Genomic DNA, 14,434 nt, shown 5'->3' with positions numbered 1-14,434 from the left:
TTCTTTTCTTTGGGGGTCGAGAGGAGAAGACCATAATGAAAATGTTGAAGTGGCTCTTATATGAATTATTGTTGATTTAACCAAGAGCCCATATTACCTTGTCTTCTCCCTTGTATTAAATGCTTGCAGATTCCAGCTTAGTCCAATGCACGTTGAAAGAACATGCGGTGCCCCCATGTTTGGTTTTGGTAATTGATGACAATCTCTATGGACTAATGGTTGCCTTGAGTTATATTTGAAGGATTTGTCCATAGGCATTTCTTGAAGTTCATGTGTTGGTTTCAAGGAGTTTATGTGGTGACCAAGGTGTTATTAAGGAATTATCGAAAGATTGGTCATGTGAGAGTTGAGCTTATTGCAAGCATGTCTTGGAGAAGAAGATTGTGTGATCATTCATGTATATCTTCAAGACATCATCCAAATGAAGAGAGTTGAAAAGATTCATGGTTGATCAAGACTAAGTCAAGAGTGAATCAACTTGATCAACTCACAAAGCGTAGAAGATGTACCGAGAGGGATCAAGCGATCCCATGGTGTGGTAAGCATTGTCAATTACTCTTTGTGTACTAACCCGTGATCTTCGTGAGAGTTCTTTGTGGGGTTAGGTTGCGGTGTGCAAGTTCAAGTGAAGCATCATGAAGAGATCAAATGCTTGAAGCTTGTCGTCCATTGTGGTGACAATGGACTTGTGAAGATGTGCGGAAGAGTGGCTCACCCATAGTGGAGCATGGGGGAGCAATCAACTAGTCTTCATCGAGCCAACGCAACCAAGAAAGGTGGTCCAACTTGCGGGAGTCAAGATTTTCATCATCTAGCTCAAGTGGACCATGTGCAAGGCAAAGGTTTGCCCTTGATAGGTTTTCTATTTTACCGGTCTCATGATGGTAGTTGGGAGACCGGGTTATAGGATCGATTGCCGTACTATCAAGGGGTGCTCTCGATGAGTAGCTTGATCGTATCATTCGTAGAGAGCTCAAACCATTGCATCCTTGCATCATCCTTATTGGTTCTTGTTTGGTTCTTTTCTTTGTGAGTTTTGGAGCTTATGGTCATCTTGATGACAAGCTCGAGTTCATCGAAAACGGAGTTCACTTGCATATTCTATGATGTTTTTGATGTTGGAGGTTATGCCGGTTCTTCTCGGTTGGAGGTTTCACTCCTCTATTTGTTGCCTGTTTTGATGCTACTCGTCTTCCTCTTTCCAACAAGCTTGAGTTTGCTCAATTCGGAGCTCATATGCAGAAGTTATGGCAGTTTTGGTCCCAGCGGTAGTACCGCGGGCCGGAGCGGTAGTACCGCTTGGGTGCTACAAGCGGTAGTACCGCTCCAGAGCGGTAGTACCGCTGGTAGCCCCCAGCCGTAATACCGCTGCGGTCTCGTTCTAGTACCGCCTCGATTCGAGGGGTCTTTTTCGTGTCGGGTTCTACGGTACTAGCCGCGGCAGTGGGGGGCCGTAGTACCGCTCGTTTGCGGTAGTACCGCCCTGCCACCGCGGTAGTACCGCTCTGGGCCCAGCGGCAGTACCGCGAGGGGGAGCGGTAGTACCGCTTATAGGGGCAAGCGGTAGTACCGCTGGCCAAGCGGTAGTACCGCTCTCTGCGGGGCTGAAGTGGGGGTAACGGTTGGATTGTTCCCCCCACTATATAAGGAGGTCTTTTTCCCCAATGAACCTTATCCGTTGAGCTCGTGTTCTTCCCCCATTGTTGACCTTCTTCGAGCTTGCTAACTCTCAATCCCTCCATGGATTCTTGCTAGTTTTTGAGGGAAAAGAGAGAGGAGATCTAGATCCACATTTCCACCAATCACTTTCTCCTCTATGTGAGGGGAACCCCTTGGATCTAGATCTTGGAGTTCTTGGTGTTCTCCTTCTTGTTCTTCCTCTCTTTTTCCTCCCTAGCATTAGTTGCTTCGTGGGATTTGAGAGAGAAGGACTTGGGCACTCCGTGTGCCCTTGCCATTGCATTTGGTGCATCGGTTTGAGTTCTCCACGGTGATATGTGGAAGTTACAAGTTGAGAAGCTTATTACTCTTGGGTGCTTGGTGCCCTTGAGCTTGTTCCTCTTGGGTGCTTGGGCGCCCTAGACGGTTGGTGGTGTTCGGAGCTCAATCATTGTGGTGTAAAGCTCCGGGCAAGCGTCGAGGTCTCCAATTAGGTTGTGGAGATCGCCCCGAGCAATTTGACGGGTACCGGTGACTGCCCCCAAGGGTTGCCAAAGTGTACGGGTTCGGTGACCGCCCCCAAGGGTTGCCATTTGTACGGGTTCGATGACCGCCCTCAAGGGTCCCTTAGTGGAATCACGGCATCTTGCATTGTGCGAGGGCGTGAGGAGATTATGGTGGCCCTAGTGGCTTCTTGGGGAGCATTGTGCCTCCACACCGCTCCAAATGGAGATTAGCATCCGCAAGGGTGTGAACTTCGGGATACATCTTCGTCTCCGCGTGCCTCGGTTATCTCTTACCCGAACCTTTTACTTATGCACTTTACTTTGTGATAGCCATATTGTTTCTTGTCATATATCTTGCTATCACTTAGTTGTTTATCTTGCTTAGCATTAGTTGTTGGTGCACATAGGTGAGCCTAGTTGTTGTAGGTTTTGTGCTTGTCAAATTAACCGCTAGGTTTATTCCGCATTTGTTCAAGCCTAAACCGTAATTATTTTAAAGCGCCTATTCACCCCCCCTCTAGGCGACATCCACGATCTTTCACACGTGCACTATTATTATTATCCACACCGTTCGATCATGCAAGTGAAAGGCAATAATGACGATATATGATGGACTGATTGAGATGAGAGAAGCTGGTATGAACTCGACCTCGTTCATCGTTCCTGATTCGGCCTATTATGAATGAAACATTTTTGCAATGACAATTAGAGATTATAGTTGCTTATGCCATGCTTAATTAGCTAGGAGTTTATAATGGTTTACCTTGCGTGCCAACATGCTATTAAAATGGTTGTGATGTGGTATGATAGGGTGGTATCCTCCTTTGAATGATTCAAGTGGCTTGACTTGGCACATGTTTACACATGTAGTTGAAATAAAATCAACATAGCCTCCACGATATTTATGTTCATGGTGGATTATATCCTACTCATGCTTGCACTCAATGTTTATTAATTTTAATGCATGTTCATGACTGTTGTCGCTCTCTAGCTGGTCGCTTCCCAGTCTTTTTCTAGCCTTCACTTGTACTAAGCGGGAATACTGCTTATGCATCCACTTCCATAAACCCCAAAGTTATTCCATATGAGTCCACCATACCTTCCTATATGCGGTATCTACCTGCCGTTCCAAGTAAATTTGTATGTGCCAAACTCTAAACCTTCAAATGAAATTCTGTTTTGTATGCTCGAATAGCTCATGTATCAACTAGGGCTGTCTGTATCTTCCATGCTAGGCGGGTTATTCTCAAGAGGAGTGGACTCCGCTCCTCACTCACGAGAAAATGGCTGGTCACCGGGATGCCCAGTCCCATGCTCAAATCAAATCAAAATAATTGCAAACAAAACTCCCCCAGGATTGTTGTTAGTTGGAGGCACCCGTTGTTTCGGGCAAGCCATGGATTGATGCTTGTTGGTGGAGGGGAGTATAAACTTTACCATTCCGTTTGGGAACCTCCTATAATGTGTGTAGCATGGAAGATATCGAGATCTCTCGGTTGTTATGTTGACAATGAAAGTATACAACTCAAAATACTATTTATCTCTATTTCAAAATCGAGCTCTGGCACCTCTACAAATCCCTGCTTCCCTCTGCGAAGGGCCTATCTATTTACTTTTATGTTGAGTCATCCTCCTCTTATTAAAAAGCACCAGTTGGAGAGCACCGCTGTCATTTGCATGCATTACTATTAGTTTATATTGAGTATGACTGTGACTGGATCTCTTTTACCATGAATTACAATGTTTAGTCAGTCCTTGATCTTCAAATGGTGCTCTACATTTATGTTTTGCGGTCTCAGAAAGGGCTAGCGAGATACCATCTTGTTACATCATATTATGATTGTTTTGAGAAAGTGTTGTCATCCGAGATTTATTATTATTGCTCACTAGGTTATTATGCCATTGATATGAGTAAATATGAGACCTAAGTGTTATTGTGAATATAGTTAGTTCATAATCTTTGCTGAAAACTAGAATGCTGGCTTTACATATTTACAACAACAAGAGCAAACAGAGTTTGTAAATGTTTTTCTTTATCACTTTCAGTTTATCAACTTAATTGCTTGAGGACAAGCAAAGGTTTAAGCTTGGGGAGTTGATACGTCTCCATTGTATCTACTTTTCCAAACACTTTTGCCCTTGTTTTGGACTCTAACTTGCATGATTGGAATGGAACTAACCCGGACTGACGCTGTTTTCAGCAGAATTGCTATGGTGTTATTTTTGTGCAAAAATAAAAGTTCTCGGAATGACTTGAAACTTCACGGAGAATATTTTTGGAATAAATAAAAAATACTTGCGAAAGAAGCAAGGCCAGGGGGCCCACACCCTGTCCACGAGGGTGGGGGGGGCGCCCCCTGCCTCGTGGGCCCCATGGTGCTCCACCGACCTCAACTCCAACTCTATATATTCACGTTCGGGGAGAAAAAAATCAGAGAGAAGGATTCATCGCGTTTTATGATACGGAGCTGCCGCCAAGCCCTAATCTCTCTCGGGAGGGCTGATCTGGAGTCCGTTCGGGGCTCCAGAGAGGGGAATCCGTCGCCGTCGTCATCATCAACCTTCCTCCATCACCAATTTCATGATGCTCACCGCCGTGCGTGAGTAATTTCATCGTAGGCTTGCTGGACGGTGATGGGTTGGATGAGATTTATCATGTAATCGAGTTAATTTTGTTAGGGTTTGATCCCTAGTATCCATTATGTTCTGAGATTGATGTTGCTATGACTTTGCTATGCTTAATGCTTGTCACTAGGGCCCGAGTGCCATGATTTCAGATCTGAACCTATTATGTTTTCATGAATATATGTGAGTTCTTGATCCTATCTTGCAAGTCATTAGTCACCTATTATGTGTTATGATCCGTTAACCCCGAAGTGACAATAATCGGGATACTTACCGGTGATGACCGTAGTTTGAGGAGTTCGTGTATTCACTAAGTGTTAATGCTTTGGTCCGGTACTCTATTAAAAGGAGGCCTTAATATCCCTTAGTTTCCAATAGGACCCCGCTGCCACGGGAGGGTAGGACAAAAGATGTCATGCAAGTTCTTTTCCATAAGCACGTATGACTATATTCGGAATACATGCCTACGTTACATTGATGAACTGGAGCTAGTTCTGTGTCACCCTATGTTATAACTGTTGCATGAGGAATCGCATCCGGCATAATTATCCATCACTGATCCAATGCCTACGAGCTTTTCACATATTGATCTTTGCTTAGTTACTTTACCGTTGTCACTGTTACAGTTACTACAAAACTGCTACTGTTACTTTTGCCACCGTTACCATTATTTCCATACTACTTTGCTACTAAATACTTTGATGCAGATATTAAGTCTTACAGGTGTGGTTGAATTGACAACTCAACTGCTAATACTTGAGAATATTCTTTGGCTCCCCTTGTGTCGAATCAATAAATTTGAGTTGAATACTCTACCCTCAAAAACTGTTGCGATCCCCTATACTTGTGGGTTATCATCCACCGCGCGGACATCCCATGCCGGCCTGAACCCATGAGAAGAAAGGAGCACCACCACCCGCACACCAATCACTGTCGCCAGAGCTGCCGCAACCTCGCCCATCATTGGTGCACCCACCACCGCCGGAACGCGACCCCTACCAAACCACCATCGCTGTCAACCACCACTGCAGGTACGCAAAAAGATCACCAACCCATGCCGACCGCAGCCCGCACACCCTTGTCGGAGTCCGAGACTAGGCCTGACCGGAGGCCGGCAAGCGCGCCACCACCAGCGACAAGCCGAGCCCCGTCACCACAACTAGCCGAGCTGTCCGTATCCCCGGAAAGGCAGATCCGATACGCACCCGTCTCGTCCCTGCCAATGACACAGCGCGCACCCCCGCAACCCACAACCCTTTCATACCGCCGCGCACAACCTGCGCCACCGCCGCCGGCTGCTGCCATGGTGCCGCCACATCCCGTCCACACGCTGCGCCACCAAGCGCCGGAAGGGCGAAGGAAGAGCACCCCTCCGCCGCCGATGCTGGCCAGGCTTTGCCCGTCAGCGCACCGAGGCGGCAACGAGGACATGAGGGGGCAAGGAGGGTGGCTTGGACCGGCGGCTAGCGTTCCACTGCCCCCCTCCCCCTCCCCCTCCCCTGGCGCTCGTGGTGGGTGGGGGGGGGGGGGGGAGCGCACCAATCAGCATCCACGCTTAAGCACTTCACAAATCGGTCGACATTTGAAGGACGAACGAAAAAGAAGAGGGGCGATCCGTGTGATCATTGGGACGGATGAGCTTGTAGCAATGCAGGCCCTGAACCGCTGACTGTCATCGAAGATTCAAGATTCAGCAAGTGTGTGGACTAACATTTAGAAAAGAAAAACACTATAGTAAGTCAGATGAAAGCAGTCGAAGCACCAAGTCGGAATCTCCTTGCATCATTCAGCCAACAAACTCACTTTCCCAGCACAGAGACCATTCGCACAGGCATAAATGAAATTCTAAAGTATGATACCAACATACAAAAGTCAGCAGTCAGCGCGCACACACACACATGTTACTACTGACTTGCAGTAGCAACCGATCAACAACAATAACACATGATTCAGGTTACCCCGGACAATGCCCGGGGATTAAACTTCCTGGCTGCTGCAGCAGCTCACAGTATCACATGCAGGGCTCAAGACACACCCTAACTTTGCTGAGTGAAATACCATCAGGTCTGTAATTCAGGCTGCTCCACCACAGTCAGATCAACTCTCAGATGCAGCACGCCGTCGATGAAGAGGCTGTCGTCCGCAATGAACGTCGACCATGGAACTCCAAAAAGATCATCACATCCCTCCAGCAAAGACCCGCTGAATGTGTGCCTACCGACGTACTTGCTCAAGAATTTTCCTGACGATCTTGTCCTTGCAGCAAACTCAACATCGAAACACGACGAGCCTGAAACAGAATTTCCATATATCCCTAGCCAGAGGCCAAAGCTGTACAACTCTGTCTGCTCATCCAGTACACAGTCTGCCATGAGATAGAATTTCTGACCTGCGAGATGGAACCAGTCCGACAATATAACTCCTGATGGGAAGAATCGGGAGCACTCGTCGCGGGTTAGATCCATGTAAACTATAACCTGTGGGCAAGGTCGATCAAACACAACCGCTTTCACATGTTTGGACCCGTAAGTTCGCTCAGCAGATTGCCAATCGAGAGTTGATACATCTGCTGCAAGAGCACCTTCCATCTGGGTTGGGTAAGCTTTGTGGAGGAGGACCTCATTGATGCGCTTGGTTACTTGCTCACGGTCTATATCATCATCAGTGCATGCTAGGATCTCCTGAAGAGCGGCACATGTCATATGACTGAAGCGTACCAGCGGAAGCAAACGGCTGCTCAAGATCCCGCGTCTTTCCTCCGGTTCCAGGTATCGCGCACGGGCCCACTCGAGCAAGAAGTTATATACCGCATCTTCAGATGCTACTTGTATGTCAGTGCTCGAAAAGATCGCCTCGATTCCAGAAAGAGAGATGTTCATCACTTCTTCAAACCTGAAATGGGACAAACCATGCCATGAGTACACTTCATGCACATTACAATGGCCAATGCCTACATTTTTCTCCGAAATGAAAAAAAAATTGCTCCATCAAATGTGGATCACTCACTTGTCTAAAATCTTGTATTTCTCGGCAAGGAATTCCTTGGCTGCACCTACCACACTCTGAACTTCAGCAGCCATTGAAAGGGAGCATGGATGATCGAGGTATAGCAGTGCAGATTCTGTGGTCATAGGCAGGCTTCTGAGCAACTGACTGCAGTACCTCATGCAAGAAAGAACCTCAAATTTGTCGGCAGCCATTAAGATGTCGAGCAGAAGAGTGGGCTCAATTGTTGTCAACTTTCCACTGTACATGAAGCTTAAAAGCTCCATAAAGGCTTTTTCCTCTGTTCCAAGTAGAATGAAAACAGAAAAATCATAAGAGAGCAGTTCAGTAAATAAGCAAAAAAAAAAGGACAGTCTTTTTGCACCCTAAATAATTTTCGAAGTTGACTACTGACTTACAGTATTGACAAACGCTCCATGGGAGATTAACCTTTTTTCCAATCACAGAAAATTTATATGTATACTACTACAGAAAACATACGAGTTGGGAGGAATCCAAGTGATTTCAATCATTCCATACAATCAGATCCAATCGCTGATAATTGCATATGAAAAATAAACTTAAGAGAGAATTCCCTGCTTAAGAGTGAGTTAATTAATCCACAAATTTCCAAATCGATGACTAAAAGAGATGACACATATCAGTGGATATTTAGATAGTGCATGGTACATGCAATATATACAGTGTGCATGCTGAACTACCAGTAAATTTAAGTGCAGAGACTATAAAAGATAATCTTTTATTTACCATAAATAATTTTATGACTAAAAATAGTAACACAACCACAGTTGAAAATAAGGATAAAATATAAGAGGAAGAATGTTACAGTTAAGCTATCACATTACCTGAATCAGCAATCCTGATTCTTGGATGCGTCTGATCAGATTCATTCATGCCATTTGAGAAAAGCTAAGAAACATGAAGCTTATTAGAAACTTGAACTGGTTATACAAATGTATTTCACATGGTTATAAAATTACCTTTAGAAAGAAACGACTTCTTGCAGCAAGAATCGCTGAATTGATATGAAGGGTCTTCACTGTTAAAATTGGTGTACTTGCCATGGTTGAGAAACAGTCTATCTCTCCATTATCAGCTGCAAAATAACAAGATCAGTGAAATATAAGACAACTAGGGCAAAAGGTACGCAATTAAACCATTGGACATATTTTCTTCTGTGAAAATACTTGAAACACTCTGTTCAACGGTGCAGATTCATTTAATCACTCTTCAGTTATATCGTAAATGGTAAAAATAATATCTGAAAAGTTGAACGGCAATTTAGCTGCAGCAAGCAACCCAAACATGCTTGTAGCTCGGTGAGGAAAGAGATCATAGATGTTATCCCAAGGATCCTACTGGAATTTCGTATAACTTCGTCAGATAAGTATTTGACACAAACCGAACTTACGCAATGCCTTTTGTAAAGCTTTACTGCAAACTTGACCAGGAATTGTAACATGAATATTAGAATTTCAAAACCTACAATTCCTTTAAGGACATCAAGTAGTAGAACTGTCAGCTGGAATAGCATCTTTTCAAGTTTTATGAGTCGCGTGATTCGCACCCATTGTCCAGTGGCTAGTCTCAGCTGCAGTGGATTGATTGTATCCTACTTCTGCAGGGACAGGGGATTGATATGTTTGAACACCACAGCTAAATCCAAATGCTTGACCAAATATTTGCTGCATCATCATCAACCATGCCCTCCCGTGGATCGCAGGCACAGCGGCGGCAGCGGCCTTCGCCGCCAGCACGCTGGGAACCACTCGGCATGGGACATAGTTGCGGCTCAGCCAGTCTTCTAGCGGCAGGGGGCTCAGCGTCCCCCCAGCCGTGCCTGCGCGTCGAGCGTCAACCAGCGCGCCGTCGGCCGGGCGCTGGCGAGGCCACCAAGGTGGCCGCGCTCCAGACCATGTGCGTCCTCCTCCCACACCCGCCGGTGCCGTTGGAGGAGTCGTCCCCCATGCGCCCGTGGATCCAGGAAATCGCGGGGCAGGTGGAAATTGCTCGCCAACGCCCAACACCGGGGGGCGCCCGCGCTTCCCAAGGGAGCCCCGCGTCTGGCGGAACGGGTGGGCATCGGGCAGGGCCCAGTCTCTCCGAGACCGCCCGCATCGACGACCTTCGCGACGTCCTGGACCGTAAGAGGGGAGCCAACGCTTTCGAGGGGGGCACCGGCACCGGCAGGTGGTGCCCGGTGGATCTTTCCACCAGGAACGACCTCGAGGACTGCCGGGAAGTTGAGGCCCTCGTCAACAGTAGGCGTCGGGCCCACCTGGGAAGACGTCGCGGGGCGGGACCTGACCAGAACGGGCGTCATCACCGACCTCGAACGGCAACTCCAACGTGCGACCCCAACATGCCAGACAGAGACTTGCCTGCTCCCCGCGCGTGCGCCCCTCTGTGCTCTGCATAGGTGGCTTGATTTGATTGGAACAAAATAAGACCCGGCCCCACCCTCTTAAAATCAGAGTAGAGATGATTAGATTAGAAAGAAAAAGGAAAAAAAGACAGCTGTAGGATGAGGTGGGAGCACGGATGGGAGCACGGGGAGGGAGCAGGCAAGCCGGATCCCAACATGCCGCGGTGCGAACCTGATCAGAACGGATTGAGCTTCGGTGCCTTAAAGGCACCTACCTTTGGGTCTATGACAGGTGGGCCAGCCACCTGTTAGGCCCACCTGTCATAGGCCCAAAGGCAGGTGCCTTAAGGCACCGAAGCAGCGTCAGATCAGAACGGGCGTCATCACCGACGGGCGGGCCAGGAGGAGGACAAAGGCGGACGTGGTGCGCGTCCGTATCATGCCCGTGTCGACGGAAACCCAACCTAAATTCGGGCTAGAAATGGGTCTCGGGCAGACAAAAACGGACGGACGTTTGTTTGTGTCGGCACGTTGGGCCCTTTTTTCTGTCCATTTCGATCTAAACTGACATGCACAGACAAAATGCGTCAGCGCGTTGGAGTTGCCATTAGGTGGTCGGAGACCCATTGACCTTCTTCAGCCTCCCGACCGCTTAGTTGGTCGGATATGCTCGGGGTTTCCGTGGAGATGATTGATCACCACTTATCTGTGTACCCAGGTGCACGCCACGTATGATGGAAGGGGCGTCGACAAGCACCCGAGCAACAAGATTTATCTGTGCCAAGGTGAGTAATCTCCAAGGGGCCCATTTCATCCGCCAGATGAATCACCTTGAGTGGCTCGTCAATCCCGTTGTCGTCCCAAAGGTTAACAGAAAGTCGAGGATGTGGGTGGACTTCACCGAGCTAAAAGAAACGTGTCCTAAGGATCACTTTCAATCGCCTCGCATCGACCAGATCATGGACTCCACTGCGTGGTGTGATCTCCTGTGATTCCTGGACGGGTATTCTAGTTACCACTAGATACGCATGACTAAGGAGGACGGCGAAACGACAACTTTCATCACCCCCGCATGTACTTTTTGTTATATATACCTTTTGGTCTGAAGAATGAACGTCCAACATATCAGCGGGCTGCTCGCATCGCTTTGGAGCCCCAGATCGTCCGCAACGCCGAGCCTACATTGACGATCTCATCATGAAGACAAAGGACCGGGCCACGCCACTCGACGACCTATCAGAAACTTTTGATAACCTGCGCCGCATGTGCATGAAGCTGAACCCGGAGAAATGTGTCTTCGAGGTACCCTTTGAAAGCTTCACAGTTTCCTCATGTCCAGCAGGAGCATCAAGTCTAACCCTGAGAAGATTACTGCAATCAACCAAATCCGCCCTCTGACGCGTCCCAAACACATGCAACACTTATCAAGTTGCATGGCGACCAAGTCCGGGGAGTTGGGCCTCCCTTTGTTCAAACTCCTCAAGAGGCCGGACCCATTCAAGTGGATACCATAGGTTGAGAAGGCATTGCGGGACTTCAAACCGTGTTTGTCCTCTCAGACGATCCTGGTGGCGCCAAGGCCAAGGGAGCCCTTGTTGATGTATATCATTGCAATCCCCTAGGTTGCAAGAGCAACCCTCGTGGTGGAAAGGGAGGAGGCGAGAGAGGCAGCACCACTGGCCCCGCTCGCCTCGTCATTGGCCTTTTGACGAGCGAGACGAGCATGGTAAGTCCTTCTGACTACTTCCTCTATTAAGGACAATATGATGTTTCCAGCCCATCCTTGATGACGGATGGATTCAGCGACGCAGTCAAAGAGATGGCATTGCATCGCTAAAGGGCAACACCACCAACTCCAATGAAATACACGGGCCTAGGCTGGCTAGGCCCGGGCAGGTCGAGAGGAGGGGGCATTTGACCCCGATCACACCACATGCGCCAAAGAGTGTATACTATGGCTGCTCCCATGTTAAATAAGGGGCAAACTGGAGCCCCAAGGGGGGAGGAAAACCTTGTTATCACACACACACACACACCACACTTGTCTTCAGAAGCAAGAACTAGCACGTAGGATGTAGAGTGTTACACCTTCTTGGTGACACAAACCTAGATAAACAAAGGTTGAATCTCTCAAGTGATCTGAAGTGTTTGACCTCCGACTGAATCTCTAAAAGGGGATCCCCACAATCTCCAATCTTGACGATCACCCATCGACATAAGATCTCACGTGCAAAACTTATACTAGCAGTGTGGTGTTTCACTGTTGCCTCAATCACTAACCCCTGACAAATGGATCTGCCATGTAATCGCATATGTGCTAGTGCCAAATTTATCTCTATGCAACAAGTATTTGGACTACTTGAACAAAAGTAGTTATCAAGCAGGCTAACAATGACCTCAAGGCCTCATTTGGCAGCAGGGGATGGGATCCCGATCCATTCCTTGGAAACTCCCACCCGGTGATAGACCTTCCCCTTTTTTCCGCCATACCATTTGGTCGAGAGGTGGAACGGGAAAATTCGTCCGCTTTCTCGTGAATTCCCTGGGAGGAAAAAACACCTTTCCACTCGTGGATGGAGTTCCTCGTCTCTTACACGTTGTCTCTGGACAAGTCAGCGCACTCCTGCCCGTGACCCTGACGCCGGTCTGTGCTTGAAGACGAACTTTTCGCCGTCTTTCCCCCATCGCGAGTGAACCAAATGGTGGTAAGCGGGGCCGTGGTTTTCTACCACGGATTCATGTGTGATGGAAAAAATCCCTAGCGTGGATTGTCTCCCCCGGGTCCTATATCCCCTACGGCCAAACAAAGCCTAAATGTTTCAATGCACACAAAACAAAATAACATAGGTGAACAAAGGAAATATCGCACTAACATAGGTGTACACCACATCAACACACGCACAAGCACATAACTTATGGATTCCCTCTATTGCCCCCATGTTACACTAACACGGTAAACGGCCTTAACGAAGGGTCAGCCTGAGCTGAAACAAAATTACCCAACCATCCCAAATCAAATCAAGCGCAACAACCCCATATGCCCACACAAATTAACATATGCATCAAATTAAATATGCATGCAATTCCAAATTGCCAAACATATCGAACCCAGGGGGTGGGCTCCACGCACCTTTCTTATTATCATCGCCTGAGAGGAGAGGACCCTCCACCGACGTCGCCGCCGGTGGCAACCTCTATCTGCATCACCATGTTGGAGAAGACCTCCGAATTGAAGGCGAACTCAAAGTTGGGCACCCCGACGCGAGACGATAACTCTAGGTCCATGTCCGCCTCCGCCGACACCAACACAGTCGTCATGTTTTCGCCGCCGGCCATGCACTCCGCACCTCTAAAAGAGGAAGCACGCGTATGGGACCGTGGAGGTTGATCCCGACTCGCAGAGGATTCTTCGAGAAGACAAGAGAACGAGGTCGACCGGGATGATTTGACTTTATTTGAGGGATCACGGATGGGTTTGCTTGTCACACTTATCTCTTATAATCATAATGGTTTTTATAATTGTGGTTGCTATTAATTGCTATAGGCGAGAGCACAAGTAACGCCAAATGAACTCCGTGTTCAGGGATGGGGGCAAATGACCCATGAGCCCTTCGATCACAATCACGCGGTTGCGTAGAGTCATGGGCAATAATTAGCTATTTAATCGGCAGGTTTCCGTTTCCACGCGATTTGCGGTTCGTGCGAGGTAGGTGGGCGTTGAACGCGTTTTGCTTTCTCGCGTGATCTGTTTTTTCATATGACGTGGTCGGTCCAATGGACGTCTTACTATTTCTTTTGCCAAAAATGATGCAACTGTTGGAGTCGATCTCATGACTCTGCCATTGAGATTAGCAGCACTAGCCATCTGGGCTAGCACCACCGTTGGTAAAAAAAATTGAACTACAACTTTATTTGTACGCAAAAGCTATATGACAAACAATAAAATTCCTTCTTAAGAAAAAGTAATGCAGGGCAGAGATTTCATCCCTGGTTGTTAGAGACGGGCCAAATCATCCACCATGATCTAGTAGCCAACTCATCACTAATTTTTTTGTTAAGTGAAAAAAAGTTGAAAGTGGATTTATATTTATAGTGAAATAGTATTTCTAAAGATTGTAGTATTTCTTGCATATTTATAAAGTGGATTACACTACTTCAAAAATACTCCCTCCACCCCATAATATAAGACCTTTTTGCAAGCTGTTTTAGCTTGCAAAAACATTTTATATTTTGGGACGGAGGGAGTAGTATTTTTCGCATATCTTACACTTCT

General features: G+C 47.4%; 1 pseudogene; it reads right to left on the bottom strand.

Moving 5' to 3' along the window:
- Positions 1-6,720: 6,720 nt before the first annotated feature.
- LOC123077524 (BTB/POZ domain-containing protein POB1-like) lies at positions 6,721-13,488 on the bottom strand (annotated as a pseudogene).
- Between the last annotated feature and the right edge of the window lie 946 nt (positions 13,489-14,434).

The sequence above is a fragment of the Triticum aestivum genome, chromosome 3D (genome assembly GCF_018294505.1).
Source record: "Triticum aestivum cultivar Chinese Spring chromosome 3D, IWGSC CS RefSeq v2.1, whole genome shotgun sequence".
NCBI lineage: Eukaryota > Viridiplantae > Streptophyta > Magnoliopsida > Poales > Poaceae > Triticum > Triticum aestivum.
This window is presented reverse-complemented; position numbering and strand designations above follow the sequence as displayed.